Genomic DNA, 23492 nt, shown 5'->3' with positions numbered 1-23492 from the left:
TAGGGCTAGAGCACACTGGTGCTGTGAATTTCATCACACAGGATAGGTAAGACTAGGGCAGCATATGTGTGGATAACCAAGTTCAGTATATGTCCCCAAGTCACTTCAATTTTGACGCCTGCGTTCACATTAACTCCACAGGACCCCCTGTTCCTGGTCTTTGCTGTGCTCTTTGCTGGCTTCACTTCCTACTCACACCCAGGATCTCATCTCAATAATTAGGATGCATTTACGGTTAATAGCTCTGCTAGCCTTCTGGGATAGGGGCTCCAGCTTCCACTGTAGGCCTTGTCTGTGGCTTCAGAATTGAGAAAAGGACCAGGGCCATTTCCCCACTTCTGCCTCTTTTCTGAGGCTTCCAGGATTAGGGAGAGGGGAAGACGCAGAGGAAGCAGGGCCAGAGACCTTTCCCTTGGTGCTGTTTTTGCCTGACCTTGGCTGGCCGCCATCTGTCTGTTGTTAGCCAGCCTACACTAGCACTTCCTCAGGGCATCATCGTGAGTTCTCGGAAGGCTCCTCCTGGACTCTTTCACATCGCTGAGAACCCTGAACTGGTGACGGGGATGCAGTCTCTGGCAAAGCTTGGTTCACTTTTGCAACCTCTTCTTGAGAGGCAGCCTTCTTGGGAAGAACACTTTCTAGTGGCCTGAAGCCAGCTGCTCTTGTATCATCCACTCGGGCTGGTGGAGGACACCATATTTAGTTAGAACTCAGAGTCCGGCTGTTTCCCATTGTTACCCTGCCTCTGTGCTTTGCCAGAAGCCCCGTGGAGAATTCTCTAAGTAGAAAACAGGTACCATCTTGGTTTGGACGCATTATCCAGACTCAGCATGCAAGACAGGAGTGCTTCTGGAGTATGCTCTGCTCTGTTACATTGGGACAGTGTTACATTGTTACAGGTTCTGTTGCTTGTAGGTGTCATACAGGGTTTGAGGGTTAGCCTGTTTATGGCATCTTCCTAGTCCCTAAAGAGGCCCACTTTGAGGCCCATATCCTTTGCTTGGGTAGCAGGAGGAGAAGGCTGTCTGAGTCCATACTTCGTGCTTTCTAGCTTTCATGTCTCTAGCTCTGGGTTTATATCGATTGTCTGCCTGGTTGAGGGATGGTCTCCTCTAGTCCTGCTGCAAGCCTGTGTCTCTGTTGTGGGAGGAGCATGTCTCTGTTGTGGGAGGAGCATGTCTCTATTGTGGGAGGAGTGTGTTATTGATGGTTCTTAGGTTTGGGACTCCAGCTAGGACTCCGAGATAGCAGGGAAAAGTCCAAGTTAATACCTGTCTGTCCATATTTCCTGCTTTTCCTTGGGCAGGCAGGAGGAGGCTTTAGACCCTGTATACAGAATAGAAGTTACTTTCAGCTCTAGACTTCATACCAGAGCTTAATTCTGGCCCTGTGCTTTGTGGTCTCACAGCAACATCTCCTGTCCCATGTAGAATCTCTGACCCAGCCATGGCCCATGGTCCTGTGACCAACCCTGCACCATGGCTTTCTCAGCCATTTACCCAAGCGTTGCCTTCTCACTTCCTGCCAGGGAAGGATTCCCTTTCCTTTGTGCTCAGCCCACACTGTTCAGCATTTCCCTTCGTCATAAAAAAATAATAAACTCTCCATTCCTTTTGAGCATATGCCAGGTATGAGTGTTAGAATTGGAAGGGTGGATCTGTGCTCCACAGGCCACTAGCAACACTTATGTTTCCATCACAAGGATGTTGAGGGGACCACAGACAGTGGCGATGCTTTGAAAGTACGGGGGCATCAATGGGGGTGAGATTATGGGGGCGACCTCACTTGGTTTGCTAAGCAGTTCTTCTGAAGATCAGATGTTTACAGGAACCGTGTTTATAAGGAGAAACTCAGAGACCCGGGCAATGTGAGGTTGAGTCTACTTCCTTGACTCAAGCTCAAAACCCAGTGAGCTCGGGCCTGCGGTATAGGAAGTCCTTGTTTACAGTTGCTTAACCTTGTAGGTTATCAACTCATTGTTCCTTTCTAAGTCACTTGACATAAAAAGCACACGCTAGGTCTACATTAAAAATGCACTTAGGACACTAGGTGTGTTCGTTAGCTTTTTTTTACTGTAACAAATGTCCGAGATGCTAAACCTATAGAGAAAAAGTTATTTTCATTGTAGTTTTGGGAGTTTGAGGCTCAGCCGGTTCTGTGACTCGGCTCTGGCCCTGCCTCTTTTGGAGCCTTTAGCAGTTTGGTTTCCCATGAGAGGTTGTATTAGAGCAAAAATGCTCACTTTTATGCTCAGGAGGGGGAGGGGCGGAGTGGAGGAGGAGAATTCAAGGAAGGGGGAAGAGGAGAGATTGAGGTCCCAGTGTCCCCTTCGAGGGCATGATTCTAATGACCTAAGATCTCCTACGAGGCCTCAAAGTTTCCTTTACCTCCTAATAGTACCGAACTGGAGAACACGTAACCTGTGGGCCTTTGGGGCGCCTTCAGAACCAAGCTGAGCTATAGCACTAGATAAGTTGTGCACGTCAGGTCTATACCATGCGCCAGGAACATCAGTTTAACTTACTCTGTGTCTTACTAAGGGAGCCAGAGTCGGGATATTCTAGCAGGTGTCCATTCAATCTCTTCCCAGTGTGGCCCGGGGGCTTCCTTGTGAATCTGCATAGCCCTGGTGCAGGTATGTACAAGCATAGCAGTTTTGACAGTCAGGCATTACGAACCAGCAGCTACTAGACAGGTGACATGTTGGCACATTGATGGGTGAGGCAGATGGTCACCTGCCACACCACGGGTGTAGGTCACTGGTGTCCCTTATTGTAGCTGCATTATTAGAAAAGAGCAAACCTCTGCACCCTGAAGGTCTCGCAGGGCCCCGACCACCATTCCGATACCCTGAGTTTACCAAGCACAGAATCACAAAAATCTGTGAACACAGCAGCTTTTGACAGGGTAGGTGGGACACAGTGGGGATGACATTCTGTGTTGTTGTAGGTTGTCTGTGTGCTGACAGGGTTCCGCCTTTGCTTGTCACCTGTCTCTGAGCTTCCCATGCTGTGGAACTTCTTCACAGCACAGTCGGCAACCCAGGGCTTTTGTTTGCCCTTTAACTTCTCTTTCCCACAGCAGAAACAAAGAAAGAAATGAAGAAACGAAGAAAGGAAGGAAGGAAGGAAGGAAGGAAGGAAAGAAGGACGGAAGAAAAAGGCCTCACAGCCATGCCCCCCCCCCCATCCCCCGCAGTCCTGGGCGTGTCTTGGATGAGCTTGGCTGTCCCCGAAGGTCCACTGTGTAGGGAATAGGCTGTCAGAGGAGACCTGTCCTTTTAAGGAAGTGGCTAAGACTGTACTGGGAAGGGCTGGGCCACCTGGGCCCTGCTCAGAGGAAGGCTGGAATCGTCTATTTACGTTTTATATAAGTTTATCATTTTATCCTCTCTCTGAAGTATTTGCATGTTCAGCCTTTTCTCTAATTGTGAAATGAACAATTCTGTCTCCTAACCAGGAATTTCTGGCATCAGCAAATAAGTTCAGGGAGAATGACTAAATACTCAGAATCCGGCTCAGGACGATTCCACTGAGCCAGGCTTTTCAAAGTAAGGCAGAAGGAATACCTAAGGCGACAGCAGGTTTCAGATTCGTAACTGCTTAGGACTCCCTGGACTCCTGTGTTGAGAAGAGTTTAGAACTGCTAGCTAAGTCCACAGGAAAGCCCTCGGTGACAGACTCGCGAAGTCTGTCAGAGACAGGGTGAAGATATGTAGCCCGTCTACTATTTTGGCCATTGACTGGTGATGGCACGCAGAGTGGTGGTAGGGTAAGACAGACAGCATGTTGACGATTTCAGCAATCCCACGGAGTTAGGGAGGAGCTCGTTCTGTATTTTGTATAGTTGAATCCATCACACCTGTCAAGCAGGTTGCCCATTCAATCAAAGTAAATATCAGTTGAAATACGTTCGGTATAATGTAGAATAATAATTAAAAAAAAAAGCCTGTCTTTTACCTTTTATTCAGCCGGGTGACAAATACAGACAATTTTAAAGGCGAATTAAATCCAAGAGCTTCTAATATCTGGTGGGAGTTATTTATAGTTTTAGTGTACTCTCTTTCTCAGTATCTTTCAGAATAGCTCACACTTATTGTCTCACTCTTTTGGCACTTGACCCTTGTGACAGCTTGGCTTCTGGTGGGGGCAGGAAACATATTCAGATAATCTGGCTTGCCTTAGGTAGCATGGTCGTCAGCAGAAGGTGACAGAGACCCTGGTCTTCTTGCTTGCTGAGAACTCTCAGCGACCTCTCTGGGGTCTCCTTGAGGGATGGAAATTTCTATCCTGTTGGTTGTTGAGGTGCTCTCTCAGGCAGGGCTGTCTGCTGGTGCTGTGACTCAAAATAGCTGTCTACTCCCTGCTTACGAGGCTGCCCTTTTTATAGCAAACCGATGAGTTAGACCCTACTGCTTTGATAACATACTTTGGGGTTTATAGGATGGAAATTTTTGCTTGGAAGTGAAAGCAGCCCATAGCCACCCCTGCCTCGAAGTCGGGAGCTAATGCTGTGAATCACTGCTTGCTGTCTCTGGCACTCGTGGGGGGGCCTCCCTGTGGTCCACCTAGAGTGGTCCGAGTTTGGCCATATTTGGCTTTCTCAACCGCTTAGCTTTGGAAGTGCCTTTCAATCTGCCAACACCCAAGAGTGACCTGAGCAGGCCATGCATTTAAATGGCAAGACATTGAAGGGAGCTCAAGTGGAGGCTGCCACTGCCTTGGGGCCATTTACTTAGCACAAGTCAGCTCTCAGGGTGCAAGCGCCTTAATACATTCCTTTGCTTCTAAACAGTTTGGAGTCCTGTCGGCCGGCAGTTCCTCACTGGCCCCTTTAGCCTGGGCCTTCGTTTGGCTTTGTCTCTACATCTGGGAGTCTGGTGATTGCTATGAACAGTGGTGGGGGGCGGCATTCTGAAGAATAAGCTTCTTGGATTCCATCCCGGGCCGCTCCTGGAGATGGACACAGCATGAGCCTTCAGCAACTCCTGGCTGAGTTCCTCACACCTTTCCCCATGTAATCCTCACTTCTGATTTATGGGGTGAGACCTACGGTTACCCCCATTTTACAAGGGAGGAAATCAGAGATTCTAAGAGCCTAAGTAATGTGCGTTGGTCACAGAGCAGAACCAACAGGAAGGCTGGAATTTGACTTTGGAAGATCTGCTTCCTGCGACCTTACCCTTCCTCTTGAGAGGATATTATTGGGGGTTTGGGGGATTTCCCCCCTGTGGTTGCCATCCTTGCTTAAATGAACAGGAGAAACCTGTAGATACTATTGGATCTAGAACTCTGTCCTGGAAGTTCTGTGATGGATTCATTCTGGTCCAACCCACAAATGTCGATCATCTAGGCTGGGGCCCAGAGGTTTAGTCGTCCCACATCTCCAGGTTTCTCTGGGAAGCCATTGCACTAGGGCTTGTATTCCAGCCTGCCTGCACCACGAATAGCCAGGGAATCCGTTTTGGTATAAACATGGGAGGGTATATTTAGACACAGTCTCCAGAGACTGTCATATGTGTTTATCTGCATGCTCCGAGATCAAAGTCAGGGAGGGGTCAGGAAGAAAATGCTTGGGTTGACATCTAGTTGACATATGGCTCTTTCTCAGGGACACAGGGCAGCCTGAGACACAGAGCCTATTCTAGGGTTTTCCTTTAGCAGTTGGGAGTTGGCACTGTCTGTTCTGCTGTAAAAGACTGGCTCAGATCAGCCTTGCCTGATAGAAAGAAAAGATCATACTGGTCGGCTCTCTCTACCTCACAGACTTTCCACAATATGCTCACGCAGTGCAGCTCTAATTACCCCCCTTCCCCCAAGCCCACCCGCAAGATGTGACCTTCTCATTCACTCTCTAGGGCAGAAACTAAAGAGCAATGTCAAGAGGGTCTACTTTCAAGGCTGGATATTACACATGCTGAAAGTTCTTCCTTTGAATGTGATCCAAGCAGACAAAATAAAACCCCCAAAACAACAACAAAAATCAACCAACCAAACTACCAAAACCCCAAAAAAGCCATACCTACCTATCTTAGTAGCTACACTGCTAGCCACTTGAAGGAAGCCCATTTCTTTCTCTTCCTCTCTCCTTCTTCCTTCCCTTCTTTCATTGAGCAAAACATATTGTCGTTCGTGAGACAGTTTCTAAGAAATGGAGAATGGGCACAGAGACCTCCCCAGCACTAGGTGTCGTGTCCTATAGTCATTTGCTTCCAGCTTTCCCTCCAAGTTGGTGACCATTTATCCTAGAGTCAACTCCATTTGTATCGGATGATCGCTATTTCCCATGAGGCCACTCAGTTAAAATAGTACTTGCTTTGAATGATGCAACTCTTCACTCTGTTTGGAAGGCTCGGAGGCTCAGGACACCTCCTGCCCTTTGCATGTGCAGCAGCTTGTCTGTGGGGAGCACCTGGCTTTGCTGTGCAGTTTGCTTTGTGCACTGACAAGTGCATCTGGGATCAAATGCCCTTGGAGCTAGGAGAGGGAAGAAGCACCAGCTGGGGCAGGACGACCTGTCACAATCAGGATTAGGACCCAGCTGGGCTGCAACTTACGCTTAGCCAAAGTCCACCATGCTAGTCACTGGAGAGATGAATGGACAGTTGGGGAATTTAGTTTAGGGACAACAAATGGCTGTGTGTGTGACTTTCAAGGCGTAGATTGCTGAGAGCTTTGCACGTCGTGTTTAGTTTGGATGATTAGCTGACCGAAGCAGGAGTTCGATACTGAGACCCCTCACATATTAAAATAATACCACTCTTTGGTTGTGGGTATCTGTTGTCTAAACTTTTCCTTTTGCCTCTTCCAAGAGAGAGGAAGCTTTTAATGTACGGCTAGACTGTGGTCTGTGATGTTGAATTTTACAGTTTTAATTATTATTATTTTAGGAAGAAGGAGAATAACATTGGTTAGACTGGACTGAGTTGAGATTTGGAAATAAAAACAGCCACATATCCTTGCATATATGTATATATATTATATATATGTGTGTGTATACATAATATATATATATATATACTTGTGTGTGTATGTTATTATATGCTAATCCTTAATTAGGAATTTTGTGTGTGTTGTTTCATTTCATTCCAATAACAGTCCATGGTGTGTGTGTGTGTGTGTGTGTGTTTGTATGTTTATGTGTGTGTGTGTGTTTGAGTGTGTGTGTATATGTGTGTTTGTGTGTGTATTTGTATATGTGAGTGTGTATGAGTGTGTGTGTTTGTGTGTGTGGGGGGAGTGTGTGTGTGAGTGTGAGTGACTGTGTGTGTGTATGTGTGTGTTTGTGTGTGTTTGTGTGTGTGTTTGTATGTGTGAGTGTGTATGAGTGTGGGGAGTGTGTGTGAGTGTGAGTGACTGTGTGTGTGGGGGGGAGTGTGTGTGAGTGTGAGTGACTGTGTGTGTATGTGTGTGTTTGTGTGTGTTTGTGTGTGTGTTTGTATGTGTGAGTGTGTATGAGTGTGGGGAGTGTGTGTGAGTGTGAGTGACTGTGTGTGTGTGGGGGGAGTGTGTGTGAGTGTGAGTGACTGTGTGTGTGTGTGTTTGTGTGTGTGTTTGTATGTGTGAGTGTGTATGAGTGTGTGTGTTTGTGTGTGTGTGAGTGACTCTGTGTGTGTGTGTGTGTGTGTGTGTGTGTGTGCATTAGTGACTATAGGAACATAGTAAAGACTGGGCAAAAAAAGTAGCAGGTGCCAGTTCCCTGATGAACACAGAGGTGTGGATCTCCATGTGAGGTCTATGTCTTGAAACTTGGAGGTGGGGCTAAGAGTCATGGTTTCAGGCCTTTGAGGTTGGAGAAATGGGAGTGGAGCTCCTGACAAAGGCCAGATCTTAACGAACTTCCTGATTAAGAAGATGAGAAGAGAAAAGCTGTCTACCTCCCTAGCATCAGTGGCGAGGATGCTTATTGTCGGTAGCTTGCAAGATCACCCATGAGAAAGGATCCCAGGCTGACGCCACTTACAGGTGTAGACTTTGAGTCTGTGGACACACCCCACACTCTGGTTGGTACAGGATGGGTCCTAGTGGCCAACTGACTCAGGCATGCTTATGTAAGCACACTGTGATGTTTTGAACTGATGAAATCACTTGCCATTATGGTTCTCAGGACGTGACTGGACTTGTGCTTTGCAGGAAGCTTGTAATACAGATTCAACACAATGATATGTATGATGTCAGTGAATGGATAAAGAAAATTCAGTATCTGCATATTACCGTGGACTGGATTCTGTCTCTTCTAATTCCTGTGCGGGAACCTTAGCCTGTACTGTGTTTGGAGATGAGGCCTCGGGCACGTTACTAGGTTTGTATCAGGGGAGGCCTTGTTAAGGTTGGCCTTCACTATCAACTTGACCAGATTTTTGAATCACCTAGGAGATACGTATTTAAGGGAAGACTAGCCTTGAACATGGACCCGTGGGTGGGCTGGAGTTCAGGGTGAATAAAAAGGGAAGGAGCAGGAACAGCCAATGAGCACTGGCAGCCCCTTTCTCTGCTGAGGCTCTTAAAATAAGATCGATGTCCTTATAAGAGGTGCCAAATAGCCAAACTCAGTGGATCAAAGAACAAAACAAAGATGTCTGTGGGGAAGGAGACAAGTACGTAGGGGTAGCAGGGAGCTGGAAGGAGGTGGGGGAGCAGAGTGGTTGGTGTATATTGTATACATGTGTGACATTATCTGAGAACGTGTTTAGTAGAAGTGAAAATGAGATTTTAAAAGACAGATGCACACACACACACACACTCATACACATATATATTTCTAGAACTGAACATGTTGCAGTAAATAACTTAATGGCTGGGTTAAACATAGCAGAAGATAAAATCAGTGTATTAGAAGATAGATCTGAGGAAATTACCCAGAACAAACAGCAAAGAGATAAATGGTGCGTTTATGGGAAAGCAACGGAAAGAGTTTGAGGAAAGAGGGTAAAGATTCATTGCATCTTTCCACAGACTCCTGAGCAGTGCTGGGAGTGATGTAAAGGCATTGCTTTAAAAGCCCGGGCCAGAAATTATTTCAAAATTTAGGAAAGGTACCGATTTTTAAATTGTAAGAGCGCAGCGAATATGGAGTGGATAATTAGCAGTATACCTACCGGTGTGGAAAACAACTCAAACATTAAAAGGGGGTTAAAATAGAATAGGTGCATTCTCTCCCCACAGACAACAACTCATTTGCAGCATAGCAGAGGCCACAGGGCAGGGCGTACATTTCAAGTGCTCAAGTGAGTTTCAAGCTTGAGTTGTGAGCTCAGCTGGGTTCTCCTTTATGAGTCAGGATGAAAAGACACTTTTTACATCAAGAACAAATGCAGGACGTTTACTTCTCTACTGATGCTTGTTGAAAGAGCTACCAAGGGACGGGCTTTGTAAAGATGCCTTAATTTCATTTTAAAGAACAGGATTCAGAGTGTTTTAAATATGACCGACAAGGTGGATGCTGTTGAGACGGGGGCTGGGTAGATCAGAACTGAATGTATTCCAAGGTCTTGGTATTTTCCAGAGGGAGAATGAGCTATTGAAAATATCTCATAATTCAAAAGAAAAAAAAAGAACCTAGACTCTGACCTTTGGGCACTATCATTACCAGTGGAGTAAAAACTGACACGCACCGAGTTCTTACCGTGTGCAGGATGTCTCATTGGTGTTTATTATCTTGCATGGTCTCACAGTGACCACGTAGAAAAGGCAACGCCTTTCCTTTGAGAGGTAAGAAGAAACAGGGCCTATCTGCCTTCGTGGTTCACGCTCAAAATAATGATCAGCAATGCGATGTGGTTTTAAAATGTGGGTGAACCAAGTTGGGCTGAGGTTAAAATCCAGCTCATCCCGTGTTGGTCGAATGATGACATGGTAGTGTTCTGATTCGATCTAGTATAACTTTAGAGCCCCTGCTGTGCTCTCTGCAGGGGCCTGCCTTTCCCAGTCCCTTTCTCTGGGCAAATGCCTTTCTGAAAAAGTCAGACACTGGCCTTGCACTCCGGTGCACGGAATACTGCTGTTTTCCCCTCGCATTCTTGGGTGTGTGGAAGGAACTTGCATTCAGACCAAGTGCTGTGTTTTTCCTCGTGTTCTGTGGACCAGCTGGGTCTCCTCAATCTTTGTTTTGATTTGAACAAGCCTGGGCTTGCTGTCTCCCGAGTTTCTGTGCGGGGCTCAGACAATATCTCCAGCATGGTGTTGCTAGGAAGTGCAGTAATGACCGTGATGCTGCATCAGCCGCTCTAGGCGCCGCCCATACACACCTGCCGTTGCCATCTGCTAAGGACGCTCCTGGCCCCTTGACCCTGCCGTGCAGAGATGCTCTGCTGTGCTCTGGACTGTGCATGTAAGTTTGGCCGAGAAACTGTCAGTGACATGGATCCAGTGCTGGGGGTTACTGAGCACTGTGGACCCTGTTGTAGTCACACTGGAAAAGAGGGGCCAAGAATATTCAAGTCTACTTTATGCCCTTGATATGTATATGATCTGTAAGTACACATGTTCACTTAAGTGTGTATGTTCTCATACATGTATCTACTGAATTGATTGGGTAAGTCTGTAAAAATAGTTTTTGCTGTTTCTTGATTCCTCCCCCCCCCACCCCGGATTTCTTTCATCATATACTGTTTGTTTTTCTGAATTACCAGTTAGTTTTAGGCTGAAAAGTTCATCAGTAGCTCCAGGTGACCTGGTTCAAATGCAGAAGGAAAGGAGAGAGCCCGTTTCTGGTTTCCTGTGTCACCATTCCTCTGAGGATTGTTTCTTTAGTGCATTTGGGCAGACCTGAGACCAAATTCATACCAGCGGGGCTCCTGGTTTCACTCACCAGCAGTAGCAGGTCTGGGGACAGATGGTGAGGTGAAGGCAAACAAAGGCTCTTGGCTTGCTGCTAACGGAAGCTGTGGGTATCTCCAATCTCTGCTTTCCCCACAAAGGCCCTGTCTGCAAATTCCAGCATTGCTATAGCAGCCTGTGCTATGGAGGCCCGTGTTTTCTTCCGTGGTTAACTTAGAACTTCCTGACCTCCCGGAGGTGTGGTGGAAGGATCCGGCTGTACCTTTTGTGGCAGACAGCTGAGGCGAATGGAAGCAGTGGTCATCCAACCGTGGAAAGCTGGGCCTCTGTTTTTACCCACTATCCCTTTCTGATGTGGCATTGGTAAGGGTGTGGGTCCTTAGCTTCTCCAGTTGGAAATGGTATTTACCATTTTATTGCAAAGACAAAATCTCTCTCTTACTGAGAGTATGCAGGAGACAGGCTTTGTAAACCCCAAGACAGTACGGTCACAAGGCATTGTTCCTCCCAGCTCTCGGAGGATGAACTGTGGGAAGTTAATGGCCCTTCCCATGCCATGTTTCAGTGCCAGGAACAGCCAAAGATGTCAATAACTGTCCATTAACGATGAGACCGAGAAGCTGTCTGGCTGTGGAAGCCAGTGCTTTATAAATTAAGTGCACACGCTCATTTGTCATTCATAGGGCAAATATTTATTGAGTGTGTACTAAATGCTGGATCCTGGGAATACAGCAGTGAGTAAGACAGGTGCGACTGTGATTAATGGCTCCTGCAGCTTTCCAGAGTCGGAGACCTTTGGTAGTTTTTAAAGAGTTAAATTTGTTCAGTTCTTCCTGTTGGTGGTTTTTCTATCTGCTCCTTGGTGGTAAGATGTCTGTTCTGGGGCAATGCTGATGACAGATGAGAACGTTACAGTGCACATAAGAAGATGTGTTACCGACCCTTGGAATACAGAAGGTGAGGAGCTGCTGGTCTATCCTAGGCTCCTTCCTCATGTGGACTTGGTCTTGGCTTGGCATTATATACAGGGTGTCTAGTTGGAGACCTTACGGCCTTCCCAAAGCAGTCAATCCAGTTTTAAATGGCATTGATCTTTGGAATGTTCTTTCTTATCCGGAGTAGAAATCCACCATCCATTATTTCTGCCCATCTGTCCTCTTCCATTTGGAGTGAACAGAAGCAACTGCTTCTTTTAAAAAGCCACTATTCGTTCTCCCTTCCTCCCTGTTCTGTATGTGTGTGGTATGTTGTGTATGCGTAGGCTTGTTTGCATGTGTGGGGGCACGTGTGTGTATGCGGAGGCCAGAAGTTGCCCTTGGCTGTTCCTCTTACTGAACCCCACCTTATTCACTGAGGCACGGTCTCGCAGGGAAACCGTGTTCACCTGGTAGGGCTAGTCTGACTAGCCAGCTCGCTGCAGGGATTCCCTGTCTCTGTTGTCTCTGCCGTGTGAGTGCCAGAATCACAGGTGTGCCTACATACAAACCGGCTTTTACCTGGGTGCCAGGGATAGGAGTTCAGGGCTTTGTGTGTCAAGTGCTTAACTTGTTGAGGCGGGGCCCGAGCACCTCACGTTCCTAAGCACAGCTTTCAGTTTCCACGTCCCTTTATTAACCCAGTCTCCCTCATGTCCTCGTTTCCATGATCATCTCTACCCCTCACCCTCCTGCCTCCTCGCTCCTGGTCCCCTGTGGGTGGCCAGCGTTCCTGTTGGAGGCTACCACCTGTGAGGTGCCAGGCTTTAGTGAGAGCTGCCTTGTGCCAAGAGCTCAGCCTGCTCTTCCCACTATTCTGATCTTTGAACACAGGGCGACATTTGCCTTTTTGGCAGATGAGCTATTCTGCTGACTCATTGACTTGGAGCCTTCTAACTCTCGGAGTTCTCGTTGGATCCATGGCTACTAAGCTAGTATTCCTCCTACCCTCTGTTTGGACCGTGTGCCTTTCTCATGCAAGCACAGGCCTTGGCCGTCGGCGTATGCCCAGTCTCCTTTATCTTATCAGTTTGGGTTGTCTTCTTAGCGTGTTGAGGTCATTGGGAGCCTGACCCAACCTTCTAGCGTTAGCTATTCCTTCTAGATTTATTTGTGTCAACAGCGCAGTTAACAGCACATTTCCCCCTTGAATGTCTTAACTCAGTGGTAAAATAGTGAGAGCCAAAGGGAGAGCCCTTGGTCACATCAGAAGGAACCTTCCCCGTGTCAGTCCACCTACTCCGTGCCTTAGCCTCTGTGCTCAGGATCTGTGAATGTGTCATTTGTCACCAGTGTGTCTCCTATCCACAAATTCCACATCTCTCCAGTGGCTTGTCCTTGCTGGGGCTGGCCATCCTGTGCCTGATGTCTTCTGCCCCATGATGGCAACTGTGCCTATGGGTGAACTCTAGTGGTGTGGTTAGGGATTTTATTGTTCTAGCCAGGTATATGTTTCCAGTTCACCTCACTTTTACTGGTTTACCAGTTAGCCCTGGATGTTTCCACTCAATCTTCCCTCCCTAGAGAGCCCTTCTTCTATGTCTAGAAATACTACTTCATAATGTAGTCACCACGCCGGCCAAGTGAGGTTCCCAGGAGACAGTCTCAACAGGTTTGCTTTCTTCTCATTGTACAGCTAGTTTGGTCTGGCGTCAGAGGTTCACACACCTGATGCCTTCTAGGCCTCCTTCAGGCTGTGATGGATACCTGCGTAACTCCTACAGTCTCAGGCACTGTCTTTACTCTCGGTCCTGCTTCTTCTAGATGTTACAGACTATGTTATCAGAAAGCAAAAACCACAGCAGATCTTGTCACTGGTGCCAGCTCTACCAAGTGCTTTTCTGCTCACCCGCTGTCAGTGACGATTGGGTATCGATCATTGGACTGTCCTGCCAACCTCATTTTTTACTGTCCTTCCCTGGCTGTGTCCTTTGCAGTTAGCTCTCAGGCAGGCAATGCTGACTTGTGCTTCGTGTGTGTACCCTATACTTGGGGGGAATTCTGCCACTCTTCCCAGTCAGTTAACTTTGGCTTCTTCTTCAACAATGTCTGTTTGTCACCTTTCTTAGCACTCCTGTCCCAACTCCAGACCACATGGGGTGGCCTTTACTCAGCTGACTGTTAGATAACTGGTTTCACGGTAAAGTGACTGCTGTCTGCACTTCCTATTGGTTGGAGGGCTTTAGGGAAACAGAGCCCTGCTTATCCTTTGGCAGAGACTTAGCACACACTGAGTGTCCAGAATGCGAAAGGGTGCCTAACCTGTTGTTGTCCAATTAATCTAGACCGAGTGCCCATTAATTTCCTCTCCCTGTAATACCCTATGACTCCGTGCGTGAGATAAACTTTGGTTTACTGGCCTCGGCGTCTAGTAGAAAGGGCAGATGAGCATTGCAAAGCGTCAGACATTTCTTCAGCTCTTCTCGGCCTTTTGAACTTTGCTGTAGCTCTTGGTTTTATGTTTCTCTTGCCCTGCACTAGTTAGGGAAGGTCATGAGCTGTAACAAGCAGCCCTTAGATCTCATCAGCTGCACACAATACATGTTTTTCTGTTTTCTCTTTTTCTTTTCAGTAGGTCGCAGTCTGGGGCAGGAATTCCTCACGTTCCCCCCCCCCCCCATGGGGATTTGGAGGCCCTGGTTACTTTGGTCTGTCGTTCTTCCACCTTAGACATTCAGAGTCTCTCTCACTAGCCGAGGTGTTGAGATAGAGACAGATGGCGATGGGAGTGTCTGGGGCCTCTCCTGGATATCATATAATCAATTCTTGTATCTCATTAGCCTGAATGTTACCACATGGGCATGTCCAGCTACTTGGGCAACTGCACGTGTGGGGCAGCAGAAATCCCGAAACAGGATATGAAGAAGTACCAGTAGCCTTCAGGGGTCATGCCCTATGTCTGGCCGGGTGTTTCCAGGTCAGTACCCAAGCCTCTTGCTTTTGTTATCTCAGCAGAGTTCCACTGCAGGCCCAGGATTCTGTGGGTGCTGGGCAAAGTGGAAGGATGTTCCTCCATCCTGCCAGGACTTGAAAGAGAGTGGACTGTCACCCGAGCAACACTCACGATGAGAGAGGATCCTAGGGTCCTGACGACCCATTCAGTGATGTGGGCAAAGACTCTCAGGCTGAACTCAGAGCCTCAGGGTTTCGGTCTTTGCTCATTGCTTCTGTTACCCTAAACCCTCTCCTTTGTTCACACCTACCTCCCTTTTGCTTGCCTGGACCCCACTCTTGATCAGCTCCCCCGTTGCTTTGTCCGTGTCACAGTCACAGATGCACCATCAGGTCCTTGGCTTCTCCTGTCATTGTCATGTGTGCTGCTGGAATGACAGCCGGTTCTGTTCCGCGTCCTGGCTTGATGGAGGAGAATCCTTTTACTTTGTCCAGCACCCACAGAGTCCTGGGCCTCGGTTTGAATTCTGTGTTGAGGTAACAATTAAGGTAGTTGCAGTGAGAACCTCTGGGAAGCCAGAGGAATCAGCACTTGTTTTGCCTTGAAGAAGAAAAGCCTGAAGGGGCTCCCTGATTCTGATGAGCGTTGTTGGGAGATGGAGGGGGGGGACACCAGAAGCCCCACCTGTAAGCTAGGACAGACTAAATTGTGAATGAAGGTCAAGCACATTGTCTCTCACAAAGCTGCTTGGTTCACCCTGGGAGCAAGTCAGTTAACCTCTGTGCCTCGGGCTTCTCATCTGTGGCATGGCATAATAACAATGCCCATCTCAGGGGATGTTACGGGGAACAAGTACATGAGTACATGCTTAATGGTGGGAAAGGCCTGGTCCAAAGCAGCCATATGTAAGTGTTGACTGGTATTCTTAGCAAGTACTTCAGAAAGATGCCCTGCCTCAGGTGCTGCCTGCTAGGGAACCAGCCTCTCCTGGTATTGCAAGGCTCCCGTGGGCTCGAAGAACAGGATCTTTCACCATCCTCAGGTTGGCCAGCTTTCCGGTTGGTTTAGTTGAGGTGTTACATTTAACTGGAGTGTAGCAGTTAAATGTGTCTGCATGGTACCAGGGAGACCTGTGGCTAGTGTTCTGCTACAGTTAGTGAGTCAGGATGGTGTGAGTGCTGTCTTCTAGACACACATTGCTGCTTCTGGTGGAGTCTGCTGGGTTGAGAGTTTGCATTTTAGAGTTGAAACATTCTTTTAGAAAAATTGGTTATCTTATTTATTTACATTTCAAATGTTATCCCCTTTCCCGTTTTCCCCTCTGCAATTCCCCTATCCCATCCCCCCTTACCCTGCTTCTATGAGGGTGCTTTCCTACCCACTCCCCTCTCATTGGTGAGGAGAGGGCCTCTCCTCTCATTGATGCCAGATAAGACCCCTTCGGCTCCTTCAGTCCTTCCCCTAACTCCTCCACTGGGGTCCCTGTGATCAGTCTGATGTTTGGCTCCACATCTGTACTGGTCAGGATCTGGCAGAGCCTCTCGGGAGGCAGCTGTATCAGGCTGTCAGCAATCACTTCTTGGCATTAGCAAGAGTGTCTGGGTTTGCTGTCTGCATGTGGGCTGGATCCCCAGGTGGGGCAGCCTCTGGATGGCCTTTCCTTCAGTCTCTGCTCCACTCTTTGTCCTTGTATTTCCTTTAGACAGGAGCGATTCTGGGTTAACACTTTGGAAATGGGTGGGTGGCCACATCTTTCAGTCTGGGGGTCATGCTTAACCTCTGGATATGGTCTGAACAGGTTCTCCTTCCCCTATGTGGGGTATTTCAGCTAATGTCATCCCCTGGGGTCCTGAGAGGCTCTTTTTTTCCTGGCATCTGGGACTTTCTGGTTGCTACCCCAGTTCTCCTTCCCCATTTCCTAGCTTTCTGTACATCCCCTCCATCTCCTCCCATACCTGATTCTGCACTTCTTTCCCCCTCCCCCTCCTGTCTTCCTCTGAAGTCCCTCCCACCCTCTACTTCCCTGGATTATTTTGTTCCCCCTTCTAAGTAGGACGGAAGCATCCACTCTTTGGTCTTCCTTCCTCTTGAGCTTCATGTGGTCTGTGAGTTGTATCGTGGGTATTCCAAGCTCTTTGCCTGATATCCACTTATCAGTGGCTACAACCACGTGTGTTCTTGAGAGTCTTTTTGACTTTACCTTGGCTCCCACGCTCTCTCCATTAACCTGACTAATGCAGTTGCAGAACGCTGGACAAGGGCTAGATGATGGCATGGTAAGGACACACACCGAATGACACTGGCCATTCCTTGTTCTCCTCGACTGGAATCAGCCCTGGCAAGGGTTTGTGGTGGGTTGAGTGCCCTTTTGGAGGAATAGGATTTGTTAGTAGGAGACAAAGGTCATAGGCTTGAAAAATTGAATCATCAGGTGTTTATTGGGCCCTGCCATGGATACAGCTTGGTACCACTGTGAGGCCCTTGGAGTAGCATCTATTGCTCATACTGGAAGAGCTCCTGGTGGCCTGTGGGAGATGGTGCTACAGAGGTCCAGGCAGAGGGGCTCTGGATACATTGTCACTGCCTTTGAGTCTTTGGTGCTGCTGGGCTGGGTTTTAGGCCCAGAGATGTAATATAATTCCATTTTCAGTAAAGTGCACGTAACATGAACGTTACCATCTGGATAGTTAAGTGTACAGTTCATTAGTGTTAAGTATGTTTACGGTGTTGTGAAAAGCATCACCAGAAAATATTAATCTTGAAAACCTGAACCCTAAACTGTAACTCCTCGCCACTCCCCAGCCCCTGCCATGGTTCTAGGAGTGCCATCCCTGCAGGCCCCTCAGTCTTCTCCGTTTGGGGCTGGCGAGTTTCCACTGCCTGCAGTGCCCTCAGTTTATCTCTGTCATAGCGTGTCGTATCCCATTGCTCTTAAGGCAGAGAACTCTCCCCCCTGTGCATATAATCACAGGCTGGGCTAGTTCTTCTGTTGACAGACAGTCGGATCATGTTCAAACTCCTCGCTCGCGTACGAGCATGGGGGTGCAAACACTCCTTTGCGTCTCTGCTCTCCATCCTTTTGGATTCCTATTCTGCAGTGTATTTGCTGGATCATGGAGTAGTTCTATTTTCGGGGGTTTTCTTGAGGAACTGCCATCTATTTTCCACAGCACTCACACCACTTCACTTCCCACCAACACTGCACAAGGGTTCCAGCTTCTCCCCAGCCTCCCCAACACTTGTTTTCTGTCTTTTGATAACGGCAGCCACCTTAATGGGTGTGAGATAGTAGCTTCCCGCAGTGTATTTCTTTGATATTCTGTAATGCTGGATGTTTCCTATCATATTTTAAGAAGTGCTTTTTTTTTCCTTTAAAGAAAACATTTTGGGGTTGTGAAGTGGCTTAGCAGATAAAGATGCCCGCCACCAAGCCCCTGGAACTTGTATGGTAAAAGGGGGGAGAAGTTCTCTGACCTCACCCCCATCAATACATAAATGAATGAGTAAATAAATGTAAAGTAAGTTAGTGGCTTGTTGTTGTCGTTGTCGTTGTTTTGTTTTGTTTTGTTTTTCAGTCATGGCCTGAGCCTAGGACTTTCTGGATGCTCATGTGTGTTGCTGTCGAGTTTCACCTGGTCTCCTTGGTCCATTCTAAACCAATAGTGGGAGACCCTTCTTTCTGGACCACCTTTCTCAGCCTCTGGGGATTGTTGGCTGCAAGGCTGGCTGCCACAGCTCTGCCCCAGCAGAAATGGAGAGAGTGAGGGCTTTCTGTTTGAACCCAGAGTTTGAGGTACTCATTTGCTCTGGCGGCAGGACCAGCGCCTCTTGGAAACAAGACTCTACCTGCCCTGCTGGTTTTCAGTTTCCAGATTTGACGCAGAGGAGAGCAGGGTGTATCTTTCTTCAGTTTGCAGATTTTAAGCAGAGAAGAGGAGGGTGTATCTTTTCCCCACTGCTGCTGTAACAAATCAGAGCAGACTTAGCTAATAACAACAATGTATTGTCCTTCACTCCTGGAAGGCAGGTGCCTCACTTGGTCTGCAAACTTGAGGTCCCTTGGGATGCTGCAGGGAGTGGGTTTGTTTTCCATCGTTTCTAGTGTCCAGAAGGTTCTCCCTTTCCTTCTGCCAGGCCAGCAGTATAGCATCTGTTCCTTTGTTCTCCTGATCACTGGTAAAGATCTAGGTAGTTGCATCAGGTCCATTTGGATAATCAGGACAGCAACTTGGACATGAACTTCTTGGGGACTCGAAGGCCATACAACAATGGGCCTTGGGCAGTTTAAGGCAATTTGATAGCAAGGTCTCTGATTCTGGGCCTTCTAGCCTCAGACTCCACCCTGGGTTAATGGAGTGGCATTTATGGATTTGTAGTCCTGGGGTTGAGTGTCGATTTTCCTTGGCCTGCCTAGAGCCTACAGCAAGAGAGTTGGTGTATGGGGCGGGGGTTGGGGAGGCACAGGTACTCTCTGGGGCCTCCCAGTTCTGCCATGCTGAGTCTGCCCCAGTCCCTAGCTTCCATTTCTCCTCTGGGTTCTTCATTATGCATTCTCTCCTAGGCTCATGGAGCAGTAAAGCTGCCCAGAGCATGTTACAAAGGAAGATGAGGTGTTGGGAGAATGGCTTCTGGGTGCCAGTTAATTAAAGGGGAAGCAGAGAGTGGAAGCCAAAGACGCGGCAAGGCACCACTCTGTTGCCTGTGCACTCCTTCCAGGTCCTGGGTAAAATTCCTTGGGTCAAATGAATGGAACTGACATTACCTTGTGAGCGGCATGTCCTTGTGGGTTATGTGTAACTTGTGCAGTGGATTCATTTGAAAGTTTAGTTATGCTGCAGTTTATGTCTGATATGGGAAGCCATTGCAAGCTGCTGACCATGTAGATATAAGAATATCTCCCCATGCCTGGGATGGCCTGTGATGAATTGTGTATGGGGATTGGGATGGGCTGCTGCCCTAGAGGGCGAATCTTTAGCCCAAGACGTGGCATTGAGGGGAAGGGTCTCCCGAGATGCAGTTTGTTTTATTTGAGACAGATGGCCTGACCTTACTGTGCAGGGGCTGTGAGGGGTGGCTGGAAGACAGCCGACATCCAGTAGTGTCTGGGAAGAAGGAGGTGACTGTGGTTGCCAGCTTGGAGTGATGTTGTTTTTCAGAACAGCCATTTTTCAGAAATCAAGCATAAGCACTAGTGCTTCATATTTGATCCTGACTACATCGCGTTGTTCCCTTTTGCTGAGAAGAATGCCAAGGGTCTAAGAAGTGAAGTTAATTTAGGAAATATCCTGCAGTTGGAAGGTAGAGTGGTTGAGACATAGTGATTTGAGTCTATGTAGATGCCCAATTCCCATCCAACTTTACAAATGTCACATGCGTCTCCCGAATTATTCCCTACCTGAGTCAGGGCGTTTGGCTATGAGATATAAGAGCCATGGATGAAGGATAGGGAACCGATGTCACTCACATGCCAAGTCACAGTCTAGAGATGGGATGGCCTCAAATTCTGACCAGCCAAGTTTCAGAAATTCCAGCTGCCTGCAGCTAACCTTCTGGCCAATCTGGCCTTGGCTGCTTTGACTTCCTGTCTAAATTAGGCTACAGACTGAAAGAGGAATGTCCCTGGATGAGCAGCAATTGTGTGTGTGTGTGTGTGTGTGTGTGTGTGTGTGTGTGTGTGTGTGTGAGAGAGAGAGAGAGAGAGGGGGGGGGAGTGTTATGGTCACCCTCAGCTCATGGTGTGAGGGATCCTGGGAACCACACAGCACTTCTGGGCTCCTCACTTTGTACTTTGTACTGAGGCTTTAGTCTGGGAGGGGAACCGGCTCTACTGCAGGTTATAGCTGAGCAGGGATGGGAAGCCACAGATGCACCATGTCAGCGTGTAGAAAGCATGGCAAAGGCCATGAGACGCACAGAGGAGAGCGGCAGTGCTCTGTGCTTCTGCATCCTTCGCCAGTGACATGTGTCTGTGTGTGCACATCTGCTAATGAAGATCTGTATTCAAGAGCACATGTGGTCATGGCAGGGTCTTGCCTCATTGGCCCCTTTCTTGAATATGAAGGAACAACGCTCTCTCTCCCCCATGGGGATCTCTTTATATGGCTGAGTGGTCACTGCCCTAAAGTCTGCATGTTGAGTTTCATAATTCCTCGGCATCACAGGAGGATTGGGCCAAACACTGACCATCTTGAATGTGAGATCCACCCAGGTTTATAAAGCACCCCACGTTTCTGTCATGATGCTTAGGGTACAGAATCTTCAGTGGAGATCACAGGAGCCAGAGCTGTATCGGCCCTCTACATTTCATGCTAGAATGAGGGTCCCTTCAGTCACCTACTGTGTATGCAGTGGTGGTCTTCATTCCACCATCTCCTGCTTCTGAGGAAGCCACCAGGGAGGGCAAGGTGATCGCTTATAAATCAGTGCCAGTGCCAGTTAAAGCTGAGTGGGTAGGATATAGGTGTTTCTCTCCCCTTTCAGGGGATTCTGCTTTAAAGATTGGGGAAGACTCAAGGAAGTGCCTACCCTATAGAGCCGAGATTTTGTGGTCCACTTTATATAAACATTCGAGGAGAGACTTCAGGGGTGGGTATGGGTGTGTAGGGGCCTCAGGATCCATCCGGGAAGCTGAGTCCTTTTGACAGCATGTTCCAAACAACACATTCCTCTACCACCCACATATGAATTTCAGAATCCGTGACTGTTGGCAAAGTGTGCAGGACCTTAGAGATCGTTTGGTGAACTTCTATTTGCAGGCGAGGTAACTTCACAGAGACGGGAGGTGATCTTGTTCAGGGTCAAATGGCTACTTACTAGGGGATCGGAGATGAGATCAAAGTATCCGGCTATGCCCAGAAACAGACCCAAGAAAGATTGCTATTCAGGAAGTGGGGAGGGCTAGAATCACATGCAGTTAACTCCGTGTAAATACAGGCATGAGTTTCAGACATTGGACAAGTTCATCCCTTAGCCTTCCCAGGCGCCTTTCCTGAATTTTCCTTTATTTCTAGAGCCCCGAGCCTTAGATGCTTTTGTAATTGTAAAAACGATGCCAGCAGTGCCATGGTGACCTCAGAAGAAGCTGGACCAGGCTGAGTGCTTATGGTGCCTTTAAATGCTTGAACAATATGCTGAGGTCATGGAACTAGCAACTGGCAGCTCAGAACAGGCCCTTGGGGCTTTTATGACCACCATCTGCGCTTTTAACCACTAGTCAGGATACTTTCCCTTTGGGAAGATAGCTGCTGTTGTCATTTGCTGTCCAATCCCCTAAACTCAAGTATTTCCACACGCTACACTCTATTCCCCATTGTTTGCTGTCTTCATAGAAAGAGACCAGATAGACTTTGTCTTAAAGCTTATAACCTTCCTGATTACCACGAGGACACAGAGGAGAGGTGTCTAGACCTTTTGTCTTGGTCTTCCAAAGCAATTGAATCAGAGGAAGAACTGGGAGCACTGACGTGCCTTGGCCTGAGTAAAGGACTAGGTTCTCCAAGCATACTCTACTTGGTGGTATCTATTGTCCCAAGCCTTGAGTACATCCAAAGATGAAGGCACCAGGTTCTTCCTCTGCCCCAAAGGAAGAAGGGATGTTGGAGTAGAGGGACTCCAGGTATAACTGGGTCAGGAAAGTGTCAGAGACATTGGGCAGTTGGGAGCACAGGAAGGATGGGAGAGATACATGTGAGGAGAGTACAGAGTATCTCAGTACATGGGATCGCCAACATGGGCTTAAATGTCAGGGAAGATGCAGGACTGGTTGCAGATAAGTCAACCCTAGCTTGGTCTCATTGGACATGGCCACAGGTGCCTCTCTGCCTCATATACTGTCAGCAAAGACACTGGTGCTGTGTCCCCTGACACAGTTGTCAGCTTGTAGAACTGAAAAGCCATTCCTTCATCAATCACCTCCTTCTGTACTTAGTGTGGGCCAGCTCTGGGAGTGGTGCCAGAGTGGCAGAGTGGTTGTCCTGTGGTCTACCCTGCAGGTGGTGTTGGGCAAGACTGAAGCTGGGAAGATACCTAGCCAAGACTTTGACATCCGGTCTTTAATGGCGCTTGAGATGCATTTAGGCAGGTGCCTGGTTTGACTCAGCCGTGAAGGCATGTTTGTGGATCTGCCTGTTTGATTTATTTGATATTTGAAAGTGATTTATAGCCAAGATTCTTTGACTCCCTCTCTGGGCCTGTGTCATTGCTCCCTGGAAGTGTTTGTGGAGGGCCTGGGATCCCTTCAGTACTGGTTCAGAGTCTCTTGTTATTACTGCTGGAAGGATACTTGGGTGTCTCAGACCACAAGCCTTTACCTTATTGAGTTATACGAGCTATTGGGCTACTTCCAGAGCTTCCGTGAGGGCTACTAACAGGAGCTTGGGTGACCCCCCCAAAAGCCAACCTGAGAGTCTACCCAGCATGGATGATGGCTCTCCCACAGCTGCACAGCCTAATTACCATAGCCCCCCCCAAATATGATCTGATGAAATGGAGACAGTTCGATTTAGAGTGTGGGCCTGACTACCACCCAGGAATGGAATCCTGTTATATCTGGCTTATTTCAGGTATCATAATGTTTTTCTTCTTGTTGGAGCATACATCAGCGTATCCTTCCTCTTTACGGCTGAGCAATATTCCAGTGAGACCTTTTGCTGACCTGTCGATCCATTGGTGAACACTTACATTGTTTCTGTCTTTTGTCTCTTGTGAGTAATGCTGCTATGAACCCTGGTGTGCAAAGACCTATTGGACCTTTTAACTTTTTTTTTTATATGAGTACACTGTAGTTGTCTTTAGACACACAGAAGAGGGCATTGGATCCCATTTCAGATGGTTATGAGCCACCATGTG

At 47.9% G+C, this 23492-nt stretch overlaps 1 protein-coding gene across 29 annotated transcripts in view; it reads left to right on the top strand.

The window, feature by feature from the left end:
• Cacna1c (calcium voltage-gated channel subunit alpha1 C) overlaps nucleotides 1-23492 on the top strand; it is a 620764-nt gene that overhangs the window by 112800 nt on the left and 484472 nt on the right. The window lies entirely within an intron of this gene.

This window comes from Rattus norvegicus, chromosome 4 (genome assembly GCF_036323735.1).
Source record: "Rattus norvegicus strain BN/NHsdMcwi chromosome 4, GRCr8, whole genome shotgun sequence".
In the NCBI taxonomy this organism is placed as follows: Eukaryota; Metazoa; Chordata; class Mammalia; order Rodentia; family Muridae; genus Rattus; species Rattus norvegicus.
This window is presented reverse-complemented; position numbering and strand designations above follow the sequence as displayed.